The sequence below is a fragment of the Erpetoichthys calabaricus genome, chromosome 1 (assembly GCF_900747795.2).
Source record: "Erpetoichthys calabaricus chromosome 1, fErpCal1.3, whole genome shotgun sequence".
NCBI classification, from domain to species: domain Eukaryota; kingdom Metazoa; phylum Chordata; class Cladistia; order Polypteriformes; family Polypteridae; genus Erpetoichthys; species Erpetoichthys calabaricus.
In genome coordinates this window covers 342,813,266-342,827,213 of record NC_041394.2, presented here as the reverse complement: position 1 = coordinate 342,827,213, position 13,948 = coordinate 342,813,266, and the positions used below count along the sequence as shown (strand labels likewise).

General features: G+C 41.5%; 1 protein-coding gene across 1 annotated transcript in view; it reads right to left on the bottom strand.

Moving 5' to 3' along the window:
- The window catches only part of LOC114664931 (gastrula zinc finger protein XlCGF57.1-like), a 607,208-nt gene extending 597,110 nt beyond the window's left edge, over positions 1 to 10,098 (bottom strand). Inside the window, exon 1 of the mRNA XM_051925410.1 lies at positions 9,966 to 10,098. The gene's annotated coding sequence lies outside the window, so the exon portion shown is untranslated. The remainder of the gene's footprint in view (positions 1 to 9,965) is intronic.
- Positions 10,099 to 13,948: the final 3,850 nt, after the last annotated feature.

Sequence of the window (13,948 nt, the reverse complement as noted above, 5' to 3'; positions counted from 1 at the left end):
CCCCTGTACTCCCACACCAAAAAACTCAATAGAATATGATAAACCCAAGTTTTAAAGTAAAGAAAAATCATCCATTCCTGTCTTTTTCTTCAGCTAATACCACAACAGCCAGAGAAACACACAGGTCCGCTGACTATGCACATCAACAGAACTGAGGCACCTAACAATATCTATTTTGTCTGTGGCCATCAGCATTATACGTAGCTTCCTTCAGACTGGTCTTGCTACAAGAACTGTGATTTTGCAAAATCATATACTGTAGCCGTGTATTTGCTTTGGGCCTGAAAGATGATAGGGCAGAAATGCTGTTCATATATTCTTGACACTGCGGTGGGTTGGCACCCTGCCCAGGATTGGTTCCTGCCTTGTGCCCTGTGTTGGCTGGGATTGGCTCCAGCAGACCCCCGTGACCCTGTGTTCGGATGCAGCGGGTTGGAAAATGGATGGATGGATGGATATTCTTGACACTTCTCACAATATGTCTGGCTTGGCCAATAAGATTCGTCATGTGACTGACCCAGTTTTTGTTCCCAGTTGAACATCAGAACTAAAAACTGACTGGGTTAATGAAATTATTTTTGCTCAGCTTGGTTAAAAGCAGTCTTTGTTATTCTAGAAGAAGAAAAGAAGAAAAAGGGGGCAACGTGAGATTTGATTTAACTGATACATACGATCATCACTACTTGATTATACTGAATAACTTCTGTCCTTGTTAGCTTTTGCCTTTAGCACTCTTAGACATCACTTTAATTAAAGCTTGTTGAACTGTGACCCAGTTGCACTGCTACTTTAGCACAAATATTGATAAGAGAACCAGTATAATAGTTTAGCTGAGTCCTGACAACAAGTTTCCTGTTTATCAGTAACTAGCAAGGACAGGAGAAATTAAACTAATCACACACTTCTGTTATTTAAGAAGTGTTTTCACCATCTGTAAATCACTCATATCTTTCCATGTACAGAGTGACTCCATGCATGTGTCAATAAAGGTATAATTCCCATCCTGACATGGCTTTGTGATTTAACTTTGACAGCAGAAACATCCTTTACATGTCCTGTGATGGGTGATGTGGTGTGCTGGGCTGGTAACATCACTTCAAGAGAAGCCCACCAAATCAATAAACTAATAAACAAAAGCAGTAGTGGGATACACTCTGAACCCCTTGGAGGTCGTCGCAAAGGAAAGAATGAAAACAAATTATGAACAATGCTGCACATCCTTTCTCTGACACAGTAACACTGAGGTTTTTCGGATGACAGATTATTTAGACAAGTCAGGAGAATCTCTTTCTTTTTAGTTATTCAGGTATGTAAGTGAGAAGAGAGTGGATGTTTGATACGTTATGGCAAATAACTTATTTATTTATGTTTTAATTATGTATTTATTCTAACATCAAACTTTTGTTAAAAAAGGAAATATAAAGTGCCATCTATCTATAACCCCAAATCAGAAAAAGTTGGGACGGTATGGAAAATGTAAATTAAAAAAAAAAATGTGATTATTAAATTTACTTTATTTCATTGCAGAAACTCAACACACGACGAAACAGCTCGGGATCCCAGTTGGCAACCCCCCATGCAGATACGCAATCCATTCCCACCATCTGGAAATGAACATCTATCTGCTGCAACCAGGTGTCATGTGGATATCCCCTTGCCTTGTTCCAGCCGATCTAGTCCTCAATAGTGACAGACCAGATCACTCTTGGGGAATCACACCACATGGCCGTAGTGTCCTAACTGAAGCCCCCTCATAATGCAGGTAATGTGCCTCATTCTGGACTCGTCAGCAACTGCTCCTTCAACGCAAAGTCAGACCAGTAGTACCCAAGGATGCTCTGAAGAGACACAGTACCAAAGGAGTCCACTCTTCATCTCAGGTCACTAGACAGCGACCACGTCTTGCAACCATAAAGAAAGACAGGAAGCACCAGGACAGTAAAGACTTGGACCTTTGTCCTTTTGTAAAGATATCGGGAGCATCATACACCCCTTTCCAGCAACCCCATGAACCCCCCATGCTCTCCAAATTCGTCTACTGACTTCACAGGAAGAGTAACCAGAGACCTGAGACGCTCTTCTGCAGACAGATACACGGCTTATGGCAGTGCCCAAGAGGTCATTAAAGTCCTGGATCTTGTTATTTTTATCCAGGACAATTGTAAGCCTAGACACTCAGACTCCTCGTTCAGTCTCTCAAGAGCTCCAATCAGAGCCTACATTGACTCCAAAGATCACAGCATTATCAGCAAAGTCAATATTAGTGAATCTTTCTTCAATGGATACCCCACAGCTGCTGAACCCCACAACCCAGCCCACGCAAGCATTAAACAGATCAGGAGAAAGAACACACCCGAGATAACATCAATTACAGTGGACCCTTGACTTACGAACTCAATTCGTTCGCAAGGGCTGGTTGTAAGTCAAGTCTATTTTTCCCATAAGAAATAATGGAAATGCCCTTAATGTGTTCCAAACCGCCCACAGCAACACTTAACTTTTTTAATAGAAAAAGGTTGTATAATGTGCATAATTTACCAAAAACACCAATACTTTTTCTAATGTACTAACCAAAAAGTTATAAAAAGTGGCGGAGTGGTGGCTCTGAGGCTAGGGAATCTGCACTGGCAATCGGAAGGTTGCCGATTCGAATCCCGTAAATGCCAATAGGGACTCTGCTCTGTTGGGCCCTTCAGCAAGGTCCTTAACCTGCAATTGCTGAGCTCTTTGAGTAGTGAGAAAAGCGCTATATAAATGCAAATAATTATTATTATAAAAAGTGCCTAGCCTACCAGAAACAACAATTTCATACTGTACTCACCATTTAAGTTGACATCTTTGGCTTGCAGGAAGGAAGGAGGAGGAGAATGAAATGGAAGGTGGTTATTGTTTGGAAGGAGTTTCCTTATAGAAATCTTTTCTTTGTAAAATTGTCAAGACGGTGGATTTCGACATGCTGTACATATTAGCGAGATCGGTCACACGAATGCCACTCTCATATTTCCACACAATTTCCTTCTTCGTTTCGATTGTAATCACTTTCTTTACCTTCGTTACTTTCACTTCCTTCCTTAGCAATTATCGAAATAAATTATATAAATCACTGCACTGACAGAAATTACGTTCACAAACACATGTATCTGGGCTCCGACTGACGCTTACAAATGCTTTCGGCTGTGTGTTTACAATCGCACAAGCGGATACACGTGACCGCATACGGGTTGTAACGCAAGATGTTGGTCGTAATTCAAATCAAAAATTTTGGTCGCAAACCAAGTTGTTTGCATGTCAGGCCGGTCGTATATCAAGGGTTGACTGTACTGAACTGGAGAAGGTATGTTTTCCGTTGTTTTAATTACACAACCTGAATATTCATTCACAGTAAAAAACTATAGGAAGAACTTTGCAAATATTACATTCAAAAAGCATTTTCTGCAATGTATCTCTAAAATGCAGTGAACAGGAGAAGGTATGTTTTCCGTTGTTTTAATTACACAACCTGAATATTCATTCACAGTAAAAAACTATAGGAAGAACTTTGCAAATATTACATTCAAAAAGCATTTTCTGCAATGTATCTCTAAAATGCAGTGAACATTTAACAAAGTGATTGCCATGATCATGAGGAAATAATTAATAAACAGAAATCTTTGGAACTTCCTCCACATTGGAAATATGATTGCTACCAGGCACTCCTAAACCGCATACTAAAATGTATGTCAGGAAATATGACTCATGGGTTTATTATGCCAGCTTACAGTCTCTTCTGAGCAGTTTTTTTTTTTTTTTTGCTGAGAAAACAGATGGTAGGTGGTGGTCATGTATTAATTATTGTGAATTGAAGAAGATGACTAGGAAATGCAACGACCCCATTATACTGATATCATCCATTATAACTGAAGTGATGACAGGGCCAGTTTAAGACTCAGTGGTTTATCTGGGCAGCAGCTCCCCTGGTGTCTCCCCACACACAGAGACAAATCCAATGCAATATACTGTACACCAAAAACCAGGCAGACAAAGTTTCAAAAGACAGACACCAAAATGAAGACCCACTGTAGTGATTTGACATTACAAGTAGTGTCAATCAATCAATTTTTAATGATTTGTGAATCACAATTTTGTTTTGTTTTTGGTTTGTTTTTTTAAAGAGGAATACACAGAATGTTGACAATGAGCAAAGCATGTTAGAAGTAATTATTTTTGGATTTTAAACAGTTTATTGAAAGAGTTTTACCCAGTTTTTGTCTTGCTCAAAAACAGAACCAAACACAAGAAAGCCTATAAGTGTATCCCTTGTAATTATAGAGCATTGTAATAAAACAAACAAAATACACAACACAAAACAGGGACATTAAATAAAAAAGAACTAAAATGACCACAGTCTGCGGCACGGTGGCACAGTGGGTAGCGCTGCTGCCTTGCAGTTAGGAGACATGGGTTCGCTTCCCGGGTCCTCCCTGCGTGGAGTTTGCATGTTCTCCCCGTGTCTGCATGGGTTTCCTCCCACAGTCCAAAGACATGCAGGTTAGGTGCATTGGCAGTCCTAAATAAACCTAAAGTGGTGGCTTTGAGGCTAGAGATCTGCACTGGCAATCGGAAGGTTGTCAGTTCGAATCCCGTAAATGCCAAAAGAGACTCTGCTCTGTTGGGCCCTTGAGCAAGGCCCTTAACCTGCAACTGCTGAGTGCTTTAAGTAGTGAGAAACGTGCTATATAAATGCAAAGAATTATTATTATTATTTTTTTTTTTAAAGAATTTAAAAATTGTCTCTAAGTGTGTGTGTCCTGCGGTGGGTTGGCACCCTGTGTTGGCTGGGATTGGCTCCAGCAGACCCCTGTGACCCTGTAGCTAGGATATAGCGGGTTGGATAATGGATGGATGGATGACCGCAGTCTAGAATACAGGAAATCAACAGAACAAGGCAAAGCAAAACACCTTTTAGGTATCAGCACAAAAGCAGGATCTTTATATATAATCTTCATTTGGATCTTGATCTTTGTTTGTCCGCGAATTCACTGCCTTGTGTGGTGTTCCTGCTGTGTTCAGTAGAGGGCAGTAGTGATGGAGGAGGAGAGGAAGTGAGGGGGAGGATTGTTGGATGAGGTTGGAGTGTGATGATTAAAGAGGATTGAACTAAAGGAGACTATGTGCTGTTTGTACTGGCTGAATACACAACACCTTGGTTGTTACTTTTGTTTAGAAACACTGTTAATACCACTCTGTGTTTAGATCTGGCGTCGACACCTGCTTTGTTGTCGAGACTGTGGTTTTTTGTGTTTCTATCGACCGTCGTTGGCAGCACTTCATCCAAATCAAATGTTCAGCCACTTCTTGGAGTCAGCAGTCAGAGTATATAAGTCGGGCACACTTCTGTGATTTTCCATCAGTCGGCGTTTGGAGTTCAAGAAAGAAGCATTGGTTCTTCCTTACTCTTTGGATTGCCACAAAGCAACCTGCGAGATTGGAGAAAGGTTGAGAAGAGATCGTGAGAGGAAACGACAGCGTCATGAAAACGAGACTGACTGTGAACGGAGAGAAGCAGAAATGCTCCTCCACCACCACATAATTACTATTCGTACAGTGATTCCGAGTAGGCCATTCCTATCAAATCAATGTTCAAGGGTTTTGTTTTGTAATTTTGTTTCCCTTATAAAAAATCATAATGCTGTGCGACAAAGGGCCCAGTTCACGACTGGCAGCCGCGTTTAAACAGGGAGCCCTTCACAGACAACTTTAACACGTGCAACGTAGTTGGGTGCACATGGCTAGTATTCTATAAGTGTGGAAAAGGCAATAAAAAGAGTGAAAAGATGGCATCTCACCTGAAATGAAGAACCTTGCCAAACAGCCCCACCCTTACTTGCTCTGTCCATGGACAATGCAGTCTCTACAGAAATACTGTAAGGTTTCTCTGACCTGGTGCTCCATCATCAGACTCAGTAACATTCACCTCTCATTTCGAGCTGCTTGTAATTGTGAGAGGGAGCGACACAAGCATGTTAACCAATGACCGGGCTAAGCTCATATTAGCTACTTCCCTGAAGAAAACATGACTGATTCCAGACACAGTTTGTAATGTGGCCTCACCAACTGGGGTTCTCAAAATCAGTTAACAAACCAAGTGGACAGCACAATATGAAGTCAATGATTTCTGGAAAAGGACATGAAATGTTAAGCGCACACATAAAATACTTGACATCAGTATTTATTGCTGTATTTTTTTAATCAAATCTTCATAAAAATGGCAGTGAAAATAAGCAGCAAAAAGAGAAACTAGAACACAATTTTACAATTAGTAAAAAAAAAAACAAAAAAAAAACACCTTGCTATTAATAATTCATATTATTTATAATTTACTTTTAAATAACTTTTCATACATAACAATGGTACTATTAATCAGCTTTCTGATGTGGTCTAGAGGAGGTTAACTCTTTATAATAAGAAGACTGCTGACTGATGGTACAACGACATTCTGATTGCATATTACTGTCCATGAGACAAGCTCAAATATCTGACTTAGTTCGGCACTTTTCATGACAAAGCAACAAAGGGGTATGATCAAAGTGGAGCATATTATTTATCTTGACGTTCAGAAAGAATTTGATAAGGTGACACTTGAGAGGTTGGGCATCACACTAAAAGAACTGTTCAGGGTGATGTTTGTCGATGGGTGCAGAATTGGTTCAGACGCAGGAAGCAGAGAGTGATGGTGTGAGGAACCTCATCAGAATTGGCCGATGTTAACAGTGGTGTCCAGCAGGGGTCAATGCTAGGGCCATTGCTATTTTAAATAAATATATAAATGATTTGGACAGGAAAATAAGTAACAAGCTGGTTAAGTTTGCAGAGGATGCCAAGGTGGGTAGATTGGCAGATAATCTGGAATTCACTGAATCACCTCAGAGGGGCTTAGACAGCGTACAGGCTTGGGCAAGTGTGTGTGCAATTTAAGTAAATGTAAAAGTATTACATGTAGGATGGTGGCACGCATGGATGCAGCAACCCGGAGCTCTCTGTTTAGATGTTGCCTTGTTCTTTATTTTATTTTCGCCATTTTACTTTTAAGCACATAGTGAGCAACTGTACTCAGTCTAGAATAGTTCACACAACATACAGCTTGCATTAAATACTGGATATTGGAATGAAGGGCTTTATTCCAACACTGTCTCCCAATATCCCATATGAGCTTTTCAGCACATTGGTGCCCACCTGGATTACTACTCCAGCAAGGAGGGGATGCAGGCGGAGACAGGAGAGGAAGCAGAATCGGGGTAAGAGAGCCGGGCATCCATGCTAGACTAAAGAACTCCCCGAACAAGCCAGCTCTGCCCAGTGTGTAGTCAAATAGATCGATGAGCCGAGACTGAGGATTTTGTTGCACAGGATGAACAGCTGCTCCTCATTTTTCATTGAAACTTGGCTAAATGCTAACATTACCAACATGGCTATTGACTTTGCAGTCCGGACTATTTACCACTCGGTTCGACTGGTAAATCTGGTAAGGACAAAGGCGGTGGTGTGTGCATACAGTGCATCCAGAAAGTATTCACAGCCCTTCACTTTTTCCACATTTTGTTATGTTACAGCCTTATTCCAAAATGAATTAAATTCATTTTTTTCCTCAGAATTCTACACACAACACCCCATAACGACAACGTGAATAAAGTTTACTTGAGGTTTTTGCAAATTTATTAAAAATAAAAAAACTGAGAAAGCACATGTACATAAGTATTCACAGCCTTTGCCATGAAGCACAAAATTGAGCTCAGGTGCATCCTGTTTCCGCTGATCATCCTTGAGATGTTTCTGCAGCTTCATTGGAGTCCACCTGTGGTAAATTCAGTTGACTAGACATGATTTAGAAAGGCACACACCTGTCTATATAAGGTCCCACAGTTGACAGTTCATGTCGGAGCACAAACCAAGCATGAAGTCAAAGGAATTGTCTGTAGACCTCTGAGACAGGATTGTCTCAAGGCACAAATCTGGGGAAGGTTACAGAAATATTTCTGCTGCTTTGAAGGTCCCAATGAGCACAGTGGCCTCCATCATCCGTAACTGGAAGAAATTCGAAACCATCAGGACTCTTCCTAGAGCTGCTTGGCCATCTAAACTGAGCAATCGGGGCAGAAGGGCCTTAGTCAGGGAGGCGACCAAGAACCCGATGGTCACTCTGTCAGAGCTCCAGAGGTCCTCTGTGGAGAGAGAAGAACCCTCCAGAAGGACAACCATCTCTGCAGCAATCCACCAATCAGGCCTGTATGGTAGAGTGGCCAGACGGAAGCCACTCCTTAGTAAAAGGCACATGGCAGCCCACCTGGAGTTTGCCCAAAGGTACCTGAAGGACTCTCAGACCATGAGAAAGAAAATTCTCTGGTCTGATGAGACAAAGATTGAACTCTTTGGTGTGAATGCCAGGCGTCACGTTTGGAGGAAACCTGGCACCATCCCTACAGTGAAGCATGTTGGTGGCAGCATCATGTTGTGGGGATGTTTTTCAGTGGCAGGGACTGGGAGACTAGTCAGGATAAAGGGAAAGATGACTGCCGCAATGTACAGAGACATCCTGGATGAAAACCTGCTCCAGAGCGCTCTTGACCTCATACTGGGGCGACGGTTCATCTTTCAGCAGGACAATGACCCTAAGCACACAGCCAAGATATCAAAGGAGTGGCTTCAGGACAACTCTGTGAATGTCCTTGAGTGGCCCAGCCAGAGCCCAGACTTGAATCCGATTGAACATCTCTGGAGAGATCTTAAAATGGCTGTGCACCGACGCTTCCCATCCAACCTGAAGGAGCTTGAGAGGTGCTGCAAAGAGGAATGGGCGAAACTGGCCAAGGATAGGTGTGCCAAGCTTGTGGCATCATATTCAAAAAGACTTGAGGCTGGAATTGCTGCCAAAGGTGAATTGACAAAGTATTGAGCAAAGGCTGTGAATACTTATGTACATGGGATTTTCTCAGTTTTTTTATTTTTAATAAATTTGCAAAAACCTCAAGTAAACTTTTTTCACGTTGTCATTATGGGGTGTTGTATGTAGAATTCTGAGGAAAAAAATGAATTTAATCCATTTTGGAATAAGGCTGTAACATAAACTGTGGAAAAAGTGATGCGTTGTGAATACTTTCTGGATGGACTGTATATTTAATAATTAATGATCACAAACATTTGTAAAGTGAACAATTGCAGTGGTATGCCATATACATGACACCGAAACTCTTGTAGCATTGATTTCAGCAGAAAGTCACAGTCCTAAATTAAATTAATAATTAACCAGTGTATGGGCCCGTACACCCGCTACAGGTATGTACAGGAAGCTTGTGAGCATTGTGGCCAGAAAACAATCAAGGAGCCTTTTCAATCTACTGAGTTCAAATAAAGTGTTAAATTAAATAAAGGGATACCTGTACAAAGCCGCGCGATAACCACCTCATCTGCACGAATCCGTGTTGAACTGCGCTGGAACCCAACATTTAGCAAACGGCGTCTCTCCACATAGAGTGAAAAATTCTGCACACCTCACCAGTGAAATGTTCTTCTGAAAGCAGGGAAAGTGTCTGTCCCAAACTGGGCACTGCGGCGTCTTCTACCTGAACCATGCTTTTCAATAATTTAAATTATAGCAAATTGAAATACAAGCGATGAGCGGTGATATCTCAATAAACCGAACTTAAACTGTGTATTTGTGAATAGTCGGTAAGTTAATTAATAACCTATATGCTGCTGTTAATACGGTACCGCCAAAGTTTACCTTGGCTAAAAACTCACTTTTCTTTCAATTTCCTTGCTTGAGTGCATGGGCTCCCTCTTCCTGACTCTCCTTTTCCAGGAATCAGCTAGTGACAGGGAGTGAGCCGCAGACGACAGAATGAACTCCGCTCGCCTGTGATTGAAGTCGCGTAACTGTGACGGAGCAAATGAAAAATATCTCTTCTATAAAGTGAACTCGGATTACTTACCTTCTGCCTCTTGATGATGTGCTAATGCTGGCTCACTCAATACCAAGAGCACACGGTTTCGTTCACTGCCTTCAGTTTATTGTTAAAGTTTAGAAACACAAAGCACACATCAACTGCAGTTCTCGTCGCATTTGATGACGTCACACAGTAAATCTTGCAATCTGCCGATTACGTGAACGCGCGTTCGCTCGCTCTCGCTTATGTGAAGCTGCGCGCTGCCGCCTGTTTTTCCGTCTCTGTTCCCCTTTTAAACGATGACTGAATGATTAGGAAGACTTGTTTGTAAAGCGACGTGTGTGATTTAAAAGTATAATTTGTGCGCACATTTTTATTGTATTTTAAAACAGAAAGGTTGCTGCAGAACGGAGTACAATAGGCGCGGTTTAAGGTCGAGGAAAATTTCTGTCATGTTAAATGTCATGACTTGTTGTGTTTTAATCATTGATCAGTCAAGTAAACTGGATGCCGTGCACAAAACGACAAGCTGTTGTTTTTGCGTGAGCCAACTTTAATTAAAACGTATCACATTGCCAAGTGGCAGAAGGTAAGCGATTCGACTTTGGGGCCGTCACTTTAAAGGACGCGGGTTTGTTCAGAAACATCATTAGAGTTGAATCACGGTTAAACGGAGCGTTAAGGACTCTGCTCGGCTGAATTTCAGTGTGTCCCGCTAACTTCAGTTCATGTTGTCAAGTTACGTCACTAACATCATCACAATCAGAAGCACATGAAGTCCTCAATTACAGTAAACAGCTGAAGAGCCCAGTAGAATGCTGTCATGCTGCATGTTTGCAAGGCGCTGATTGGTTGAAACTATTTATTGGGATGTCGTGATAGGGAAGTGCCCTATACCACTCAGACACGAGAACACATTTTAGCATGCTGGACAGTAGTATTTGTTTAATATACATTCAGCGGACACCAGCGTCTGCAAACACTTGATTATGAAGTTTAATACGTTTGGCAGAGAAGCTGGTGAAATATTGTAAAGATCAAGCTGGAGACTCGTAGGGCCACGTGGCTAGACAGCTACTGAGCACTGTGATTTCAGAAGGTGCAGTGCGAAATGAAAACGAAACATCTCAGCGAGAAGAGGATGTCCCGGGGATAAGGGTGGAAGGAGCACGAGGGACTGGAGGAAAGTGCTGGAACAGAAGCGAGTTCTCTGCGTTGGTGACAGAGTAGGAGAACACACTGCGGCTTGTGGCACGCATGCAGATGGCAAAGGGAAGCACGGTGTGTGCGTGCAAAAAGTGGGGACTAAGAGCAAAAGAGCGGCTTGCTTCTGGGCCGTAACACTGAAGAGGAAGACGAGCAGCATAGAAGAGTTAAACGAGTCCGAGAGCAATTAAAACGTTAAGGCGCCACCCACGGATAGAACAGTGAGAGTCCAGAGTCCAATTTGAACGCAATTACTAAAAGCTCATCAGTGATTCAAACTCCAAGAATGTATACTGGTGTTGTTCCTCCCTGTCTGGTTGTAGTTTTATAGTATCATTTCACATCCACAATATCAGCGATAGAGTGTTGTTTCTTCCTGTAATTGAAAAATATCAACCGAGTGTGTATCGTTAATACAAATTACAAAATATCAAGAGGATATCAAAATATCAAGTACACTGGCTGTGAATGTGTTGATGCTTCACCAGGTTTTGTTTGAAGGCCCATGTCAGCTTAGTGCTTTGAACCAAGCTGGGGGAGGTTAGAGGGGGTCAGTTCGACTGCGCCTGTCAACTCGCCGTTTTGAATTCTCATTCATCAGTCTTCGTTTGAACTATGCATGGCATTACCAGAGTTCAGAAACTCGATAGAATTGTCAGGCAAAATTATTTTTTTTTAATCAAATAAATAATAAATAGCCCCTTCCATTAGTGTTTGTGCAAAAGACAAAGGCAAAAAGCACATGGAAAATTTTAGAGAATGCAACATGGAGGCAAGAAGAAACATATTTTTTGGCATAAGCAGTGGTATAAACAACAAAAGGAAGTTATGGAGTGATACAGCATGGTGGACACACTCTAAAGTTCAAGTTCAGAAACTAACACAGTGCCCAAAAGAAGAAAAGAAGTGGTCAGATATCAATGTTTTGTTAAAGTTGTCAAAATCAGTTTTTTGGAATTTGTCATATAGGTGTCAAAACTGCTCTGTGAGTGAGCTAGTTAGCTGTAAGGACAAGCAGCAGGGAGAAGTGAGCCCTAGCGGGGTGTTGTGATTGGGTCTCTCCTGCCGAGCACTTGAGAGGAACAGGAGGGACTGGAAGGTGGATGGCTTGCCGAGGAATGGAGCGGGAGTCAGATTTGGGAATGGAACCCCAGTGTGAGCGCCCTGGCTGTTGGGGGAACCCGTGTCTCGGTCGGGGTAGTGGTGCTGTTCGGAGACATGATGGAAGACAACCAGACGTGGAGAAGGTCAGCTACAGATCGGGCCATGTACCAGGGCAGTCGCCCTAATGGGAGAAGCAAGGGAGCCGCCAGTTGAAGGCACCGGGTTTTGTTTTTAAAAGGGCTGCTTCCAGCCATTATTTTAACCTTGTTTTTAATAAAACTTTTTATTGGAATTATTTTAACCTCCACTGTTTCATCCTGGTTTTAATGGATGTATTTATTTAATGACTATGTTGCACTGCAGTTTTTTTTTTGATGGTTTGTAATAAAAGCACTTTTGCACCTTTCCCCTTGCTTTGTTTGTTGTCCTCACTGACCAGCTCGTCCCGTTACATTATCGATGGTGTTGGGTTCGACAGACTCCTTAAATAGAAGCATCAGCACAGAGCAGAACCCGCATCATCACAACATTTACAACAGCCTTAAAGTTTCAAGAGATACTTTAACTTTTTCAGCTGACATATTTCAGGTCATAGGATGTACAGTACACTAAACATCTTGTTAAACTGGATACAAGAGCTGCATTTTTGTGGTAAGCTGAAAGGCAATGCAAAACTCAGAAAGCTTTTGCTTAGTTAGAAACAGTGGCTTTTGACTCAGATCAGAAAATAACCGAGTTAGTGATAATGATTGAGTAACCTTTTTAATGTATTTAGAGAGTCTTTAAAATATCATGGCATGCTCCACTAGTAGAGATAAAAGCTTGGTGTTCCTTGTGTGTGATTATTTTTGGTGGGTAGGAAGGAGGAAGTCATCATCATTTTAGACTTGGGGGGGTTATTTGAGGGTTCTCAGTTCAGTTGCAAAAATGGACACCAGCAAAGCTCTCTCTGCTGCTTTGTACAATCTGAAAACTGACCCTCCATGGAGCTCTTGTTTAGCTGTTGGGTGCTTTCCAAAGAGTCAGGTCTCTAGCAAGAAATCTGTATAATTTGCAACTAAAGAAAAAAAGCCAACTGGAAATTGTCAACTGGAACTGAATGAAGACAACATGAACCCATTCTTTGTATGGCTTATATTTTTTGCTATTGGTTTTGATGCAAATAAACTACATTTAAAATAAATCTTAAATCAATGTGTCTGTTTGATTGCTACTAGCGTGGTTGAGAGACTTTAGATTAACCATCCCTTGTCTAGCTCTGTTCCGTAATAGTGTGGGAGGATACTCTTTTGAAATAAACTCAGTCAGCAAAGCAGCCTGCTGGTAGATAAAGATGCATTGTTCAATATTTGACATTACTGGTAACAGATATGTAGCTGCTTTTGACATTTCTTCCTCCTCTCCTATTCCACTTTGAAAAAAGAATGATGAGGTGATAGTGTTCTTCAGTTTAGCTCCAATATAGAACGTTTTTAGGTTATCCTTGAATAGTCTGTTATGAACCCTTTCTTAATGTTTCTGCTTGTATTTTCTTAACTTGTGCTACTGTAACAAAAGTTTATTGCGTGCCATGGCTTGTGAATTTTAGGCCTTTATATAATAATATGTAACACTTCAATTTCAAGTTGTATTTGGACTTAATGTGATCTCGCTCCTTGGACTGAGCTTTAATTAGTCTCTGTTCCATTGTGATGGGACCAGCAGCACTGCCCACCTGA